Source organism: Phragmites australis, chromosome 4 (assembly GCF_958298935.1).
Source record: "Phragmites australis chromosome 4, lpPhrAust1.1, whole genome shotgun sequence".
In the NCBI taxonomy this organism is placed as follows: domain Eukaryota; kingdom Viridiplantae; phylum Streptophyta; class Magnoliopsida; order Poales; family Poaceae; genus Phragmites; species Phragmites australis.
In genome coordinates, this window is record NC_084924.1 from 15,787,360 (window position 1) to 15,795,396 (window position 8,037).

An 8,037-nucleotide genomic window follows, 5' to 3' on the forward strand; every position below is an offset into this window, starting at 1 on the left:
TATGAAGCTGTCCTCTTGGCCCTCCAGAAGGCCCGAGCCTTGGTAGCATCTAGAGTCATCATTCAGACAGACTCTCAGATCGTTGCCGGCCACATCAACAAGAGCTTCCATGTTCGACATCCAGACATGACAAGATACCTCGAAGCCATCCGCAATTCCAAAACACACTTTCGCGGCATATCAATATGGAGCATACCGCCAACGGACAACGGCTAGGCAGACGCCCTACCACCGCTGGGCACCTTCCTCGAGACTCTACACCAGCCGACTACTAAAACTCATGATGAGACGGCCGTCACCATCCTCCCCATCGAAACTACCGACTGGAGAGATCCCCTCTTATCCTTCCTCAGTGAAACAGAAGAGCCGGAAGACCCAATTGCGCTCAGCCGCATTCAGCATCATGCCAGGGGCTACCATCTCATAGAAGGCACCCTTTACAAGACAGGTGTCTGTGCTCCCCTCCTTCGCTGCATTACCAGACAAGAAGGGGCCAAACTCCTCCGGGAGATACATGAAGGCCTTTGCGGCAACCATTTGGCACCTCGTGCCCTAGCCGGCAAGGCACTTCGCCAGGGGCTCCATTAGCCTAAACTCAAGTCCGATGCAGAAAACCTCGTCCATACCTACCAAGGATGCCAATGGATGGGACACCGAAGCCCCCGGCCCCCGGCTCCCCTATAGCTAATCATTCCCGTTTGGCCCCTAGCTCATTGGGGGCACATACCTTGACCATTCCCCCGTGCCAAAGGCAACCTTCAGTACACGGTGGTAGTATTGGAGTACTTCTCCAAATGGGTTGAGGCCGAGCCCCTCATGGCGATCACATCAAAGAATGTTCAGAAATCTTCTGGAAGAACATAATCTACCATTTCGGTGTCCCACGATAGCTCATGGTCGACAACGGCACACAATTCGACTCCGGGTCTTTCAGACAATTCTGCGATGACCTCGACATCGAAATATGCTTCGCGGTAGTTCGACATCCTCAGTCCAATGGGGCCATCGAACGGGCCAACGACAACATCCTCTCCGACGTAAATCGCCGACTCGTCAGCCTAGCTCGAGGCATATGGGTCGAAGAGCTTCCCAAGGTTTTATGGTCCCTCCGCACCACTGTCACGCGAGCCACCGAGTTCACCCCCTTCCACCTCCTATATGGTGACGAGGCCATGACCCCCACCGAGGTCAAGGGATGCTTGCTCATGGTGCAACTTCCACAAACTACTATAGAGAGAGAGCTCTCCCTTGATCTCAGTGAAGGCAGGTGGCTCTATGCCGTCCAGAATCTCGATCACTACATCAAGAAAACCAAGGCCTAGTACGATCCTAAGGTTGCGTCACGAAACTTCAAGCCCGGTGACCTAGTACTTCGACGTGCCCTAACTCCGAGAAAACTGTGCAACCAATGGGAAGGCCCCTACCTGGTCCTCAGGTCTAGCAGACCCAGCTCCTACCGCCTGGCTGATACATAAGGGACCCCCCTCGAACATAGTTGGAACGTGGAGACCCTCCGCAAATACTATGTGTAAGGGACCCCAGGCTCAGTCCTCTTTGAAGGTCCAGCACAATAAAAAACCATAGGTTTACACACCCACAAATAGCCACCAAACCTAGAGGTATTACCTCCCAAAAAAACCCATTACCCCACAAAAAACCTAGAGGTATTGCCTCCGTGCCGGAGAGGTAAAAACCTTCACATCTTGAAGGCACTGCCTCTGTGCCGGAGAGATAAAAATCTCGAGCATCTTGAAGGCACTGTCTCTGTGCTGGAGAGGTAAAAACCTCCAGCATCTTGAAGGCAATGCCTCCGTGCCAGAGAAGTATATCCCTTCGTCATCTTTAAGGCCTGGGTGACCTACGTGGCGGAGAGGCAAAGACCGCTCTAGCATCTTGAAGGCTTAGCCTCCGTGCTAGACAAGCATATATCCCTCTGCCATCTTTATGGTCTAGCTAACCTACATGGCGGAGAGGCAAAGACCGCTCCGGCATCTTGAAGGCATTACCTCTTTGCCGAACAGGCAAAAGACCCTCTGTCATCTTTAAGGCCTGGCTGACCTACGTGGCAAAAGGAATAACCCCCTGACATCTTGAAGGCCTAGCCTCCGTGCCAAAAAGGATTCATACAAAGTATTGATCCTCCAGCACCTTGAAGACTAAAGTCTCCGTGCCAAAATCATCTGACCCCTCCGGTATCTTGAAGGCCTAGCTACCGTACTACAAGGCGTCACACATTGAAACATTAGTAAATGATATGTTCTTCCTTGCTCAAACCTAACGCAATGCAGTAACCCTCGGATCTCGCATCCCGCAGCCACTAATAGCCGCAGAATGTGAAGGGACTGGGATAGGGGCACAGGAGAAGTGTTGATACGATAACGAAGCATTGATATGATAAATTATATACGCCAAAAAACAAAGCTAACACAATGCAAATTTATTCACACATAACACACAAAGAGTTTGCATGCGGCTAACCACTGTACATTGAATCTATGCCTAGCAAACTTGCTAGCCTATTCTGCGAGTTCTGTTCAGGAAGTATCAAGTAAACCTTGGAGCAGCAAGGCAAGCATCTAAGCATACTGCACCCTTTGTTCAAATTAAATGGAGTCTAAAATTGATAAATTATGCTATATGTATGTTTGCATGTGTTGAGTCCAGTGTCTGGCTGATATGGGTAGAACCTATGTTGATGCATTATCTCTACCTTGACTTATTGATGAATCTTTATTCTTGTAGCCTTGATGATATAGTTGGCGTCTAGCTTCAAGGATTATTCGAAATGCTTAGCAATGTTTAGGTCCTCGGTAGAAGTCGAGTGACGGTGCTGCCGTTGTTCACGAGCTTAGGGCTTAATCACTATTTACAGATACAAAGATGAGGTTGAGATGAATGGTTGAGATGTGAGATTGAGGTGAGATGTGGGTGGTGTTAGGGGTATCTTCTGCCCGAGAGGAGTCCTCTGGGTAGTTCGGGAGAGGAACCCAGATGCCATAGACCGCTTGCATCATTTAAGGCCGTGTGTCGGTAAAGTTGGCTCTAGCACTTGCCGTACTCACCACATGCTGATCTAATGGTAAGGTAAGCCGATTATGATATGCCGTGCCGACATGCTATTGTTTCATTTGTATCGGTCGTAAGTTTACGAATGTGGGATAAGGTTATGGTGTGATGGTTTTGGTTGGTGGTTTGTTGAGGAGGTACTATGGTTACTATATATACATGTTCAAGTTGTGGTTTACAGGGTTGAAATGTAGTTGTTTTTGGAGTTAAGTATTGATGCTCACACATATGTGTCTAGGTTACTTACCAAATATGTTTTACTTAACCTTGTAGCCTACTCTTGCTAATAGCTCAATGCATAATCCTTGGAGTCGAGCTACGTATATGTGCTCTATATGGATTAAGTCTTGCAAGTACTTTCGTACTCATGACTGCGCTTTCAGGGTCTGCTGGTGAGGGTGATGCAGTGTTTGGCTACTTCGTGCCCGCCGATGCAGGTGGTGGGCAAGAGTAGTGCATCCTACTTTGGTGAGGCATAGCTTTTGGGGTGGAGCCTAAGGGCATATGGTTCCACTCTCCTTTTGTTTTTGTTAAGGTTTTGTTTTTTTGCTGCGTAGTTCCTCTTTGTGTAAACTGTTGCAAATGGTTGCATGCTTAAAAACTTGTAATATAACTTTAATTACTCTCTCTTTCTTAAGCTATGTTGTGATGTATATATTAGAAAGGCATGTGTTCCGATCTTAGGCACAAAACACGTGCCGGGACTACAGTCGGTGTATCGGGAACCGGGGGTCCCCAAATCCCGAGGCCAGGCCAGCCATCCGCCACATGGTGCCATCCCGCGAGGTCTCTCCTGTAGGATGAGAAAGGGTTAAGTCCCGGGAGAAGGTGCTCGGGGCTACAGTCGGTGGCCCCCGAGTACCCCAGTTCCCCGATGATCCACGGAATCCAAGTACCGGGAAGAAAGTGCTCGGGGAGGTGTACGGTCACCCCCGAGAACCCTAGTCCCCCGATGATAAGGAGAGCTAAGTTCTGGGAGAGAGTGTTTGGGGCTGCGTGCGGCAGCCCCCGAGCACTCGGTTCCCCGAGGATCCATACAAGAGTGCTCGGGGAGGTGAACAGTACCCCCCGAGCACTCGGCACCCCGAGGACAAGGAAAGTCATTCTCGGGAGAGAGTGCTCGGGGATGTGAACAGTACCCCCGAGCACTCAGTACCCCGACGACCTAGAAAGGCCCCCGAGGGGCCCACCATTGAGGTGTCAACCAGTCAAAGGCCCGAGGCCGCATTTAATGAGCGTGCATGGCCTGTCGCCTCCAACTGCTCCCGCCGCGCTCAGCGTCAGTTCCTGCCATGTTTTGGTAGAGAGGCGTGGGGTTATTAATTGCACGGGTCCCGTCCCGTGCCATCCGGCTTGTCTCGGGATAACGTTGTAAGGATCAAGGCGTTCCGTCTGCCGCGCTGCTGTGGCAGGGGAACAAGACAGGGCGGGCACGCTGGGTTGCTCTGCGGCTGCCCGGTGGGCCCTCTCCACGGCGCCCATTGCCAGGGCATTTATCGTGACAGATGACCGGGCGTGCAACGGGTTTTCCACCCCCGGTCGCTTCACCCAGAGGAAATGATGACACCTTTTCCATTTATGGCGTCTCGGAACTCGAGCTCCCTCCTTCCGTTCGGGGCATGTCGCGGCCGGGTGTACTTAGAGCAGCCGGCGGCACAGAAGCGAGAGAGGAAGACACGGGGAAAAACAGAGACCAAGCGAGGAACACAGCACAAGAGACATACTGTAAGGAAGGCTGAGCCCAGTCCCAGCCGAAGAACAAGGAGCCCCAAGCTCTTAGAAAGACAAACACTCTTGTAACCAGCGACATCCTTGAGGGACTTCCTCAGGACAGTTATAACATCCATACAGGAGTCTGGTATTACGCCCCCGTGCGGCCCGAACCTGTCTAAATTCTGGTGCATTTACTTCTTCTTGCACTAGGCTACACAACCACCGCCGGTCGTTGCATTCATTCCCATTTATTTCCCCGACGAACTCGTTCAGGATCATCCCCCCGGCCGAATCTCTAAAAAGGGGTCTCTCGGGATCCCTGCGACTGGAGTTAATCCTCCGACAACTACCGAGATGGTATTCTGGTTAATCATTGAGGTGGTATTTATGAATAATGATCCTCCTGATGATTAATTAGAATACTGTTTGGATGGTTCCTCATAGCGTGGTATCAGAGCCTGGTTTAATGAAGTAACCTAAAGCACTTAAGATGTTGTTTAGTAAGTATGTCAACCTCACTAAGCAACACACTAAAGTTTACTTGTGCCCCTTCCTGCAAATATGTATGAACCTGCTATATTATGCCCCTAAGTATAAACCATGGATACGAGCGATGCTTTAGTTGTTTGTTGTCGCATTATGATGCACTTGAGAAAGAAATGATAAATAGGAATCGAGCATGCATCCATTGTTCACTATTGGTCATATGCATACATGTTTCCATATATAAGGTATTAAGGGTCCAAGCAAATGATATCTGGTGAAGGCTTTTAGGCTGTGTTAGAGTTTGACTTTCCCCTCTGCGTCTTGTCGTTGCAACAGGATGAGAACCCGCCATAGTCTCGGAGACCTTCCTAAGGGTTCTAACGACAACAACCCTCCGCCACCTCCACCGCCGAGCATGGAAGATGTGCTTATGAAAATTGAACAAAACCGTCAAGCTCAGACGACACTCCTTGAAGCTCTCGTGCATAACACGACCTCTCAAGGAGGAGGTGGAGCCGGACGCCGAGATGACTTCTCGGATTTCCTTAGGACTCAGCCACGCACCTTCATGTGTGCTGAGGATCCTCTCGATGCAGACCATTGGCTTAGGACTATCGAGTGGCTCCTCAGATGTGAAGACCACGAGAAGATGCTTTTCGCCACCCATCAACTTCAGGGTCCGACGGGCGCGTGGTGGTCCAACTATTTGGCTATGCACCGCGCCAACCACCGAGTGTCTTGGGCGGAGTTCCGCCAGGCATTCCGTGATTATCATATTCCCAAGGCGATAATGGAAATAAAGAAGTGGGAGTTCTTGGATCTTCAACAACGGGGCAGATTTGTTATGGAGTATGTGCAGGTGTTCAACCACCTTGCACAATATGCGCCAAACGAGGTCAACACAGACGAGCGAAAGCAATACTGCTTTGTGAACGACCTCTCTCTCAAGTTGCAAGACCGCTTGTTAGCTCATGAGTTCACCGACTTCAAGATGTTGGTGAGCATCTCCCTCACCATTGAGTTCAAGATGAAGGGCCATCAAGAGGAGAAGAAATGCAAGAGGGTTCCGTCGCCTTCTGTGGGCGGGACCTCTCAACATACCTGCATGGAGTGTCAACCTCCACCATCTCACATGTCTACCTCGACTGCTCTACGACCGATGTGGATAGTACGACGCCAGTCTCCCTCTGCTCCGCAAGGATAACCTCCAAGACCCGCAGGATCCCAAGTGAGTGTGACTGGTGGTCTTGGCAGCCTGTGCTACAACTCTGGGCGCGTTGGGCACTATGCACGTGATTGCGCTTACCCCAAGCCGGGAGCTGTGGTGACTGCTCCAAGACCACTACCCGCTCAATCTACTCCACAAGCCTCCCAGGCTGTGCACGTCCCCAAGCATGGCCTAGTGCGCCATGTCACCAATGAAGGGGCTCAGGAGGACGACAGCGTGCTCGTCGGTACGCTACTCGTGAATTCTCATCCTGTAGTTGTTTTGTTTTATTCTGGTGCATCCCATTCATTCATTAAGGAGGGTTATGCTTTGAGACACCATATAGTTATCGAGACTCTGCCTTCCGCCTACCATATCGATGCACCCGGGACTAAGTTAATAATCAATCGGGTTGTTACTAAGGCCAAGATTCTTATTGAGGGAGTTCAGTTTTCTGCAAATTTGATCTTGCTGGATACTAGAGGAATGGACGTAATTTTAGGAATGAATTGGTTGGCGCAATATAGTGCTCGACTTGATTGTGCCAAGAGAGTCGTGTTTCTCAAAAGTCCAAGGGGTGAACGGGTTTCTCTTCACCATGGAGAGGGAGGTTTCCACCTATATGTTCTGAAAGTTGCCACAGCCACAGATCTTCTGGATATTCTTGTGGTTAGTGAATTTCCTGATGTCTTCCCAGAATTACTGCCAGGAATGCCACCTGAAAGAGCAGTAGAATTCTATATTGATCTTGTTCCTGGTATGGCCCCAATTTTGAAAAGGTCATATAAGATGCCACCAAATGAGTTAGCGGAATTGAAGAAGCAAATTCAGGAATTGCTTGCGAAGGGCTTCATTCGTCTGAGCTCCTCAACCTGGGGATGCCCGGCGCTCTTTGTCAAGAAGAAGGATGGCACTCTACGGATGTGTGTGGATTACCGTCCTCTAAATGAGATCACTATCAAGAATAAGTATCCACTTCCTAGAATCGATATTCTATTCGATCAGTTGATCGGTGCCCGAGTCTTCTCTAAGATTGACTTGAGATTGGGCTACCATCAAATAAAGGTTCGACTGGAGGATATTCTGAAGACGACTTTCTCCACCCGCTACGGGCTTTACAAGTTCACCGTCATGTCCTTCGGCTTGACCAATGCACTGGCATTTTTCATGTATTTGATGAATATGGTGTTCATGAAGGAACTAGATAGGTTTGTCGTGGTTTCCATTGAAGACATCCTTATATACACCAAGACTGAGGAAGAGCATTCAGAGCACCTCTGTGTTGTTCTTAGCCGACTTCGAGACCACCAACTCTATGCCAAGTTCATTAAATGTGAGTTCTGGCTTAAGGAAATCACGTTTCTGGGTCATGTGCTATCGGAGGATGGAGTTGTAGTTGACCCGAGCAAGGTGCAAGATGTACTCAATTGGGTTCAGCCCAAGAATGTCACTGACATCCGGAGTTTTCTCGGACTCCTAGGCTATTACCATCGGTTCATCGAGAATTTCTCCAAGATTGCCAAGCCCATGACAGAGCTGTTGAAGAAAGGCAGCATTTTTGAGTG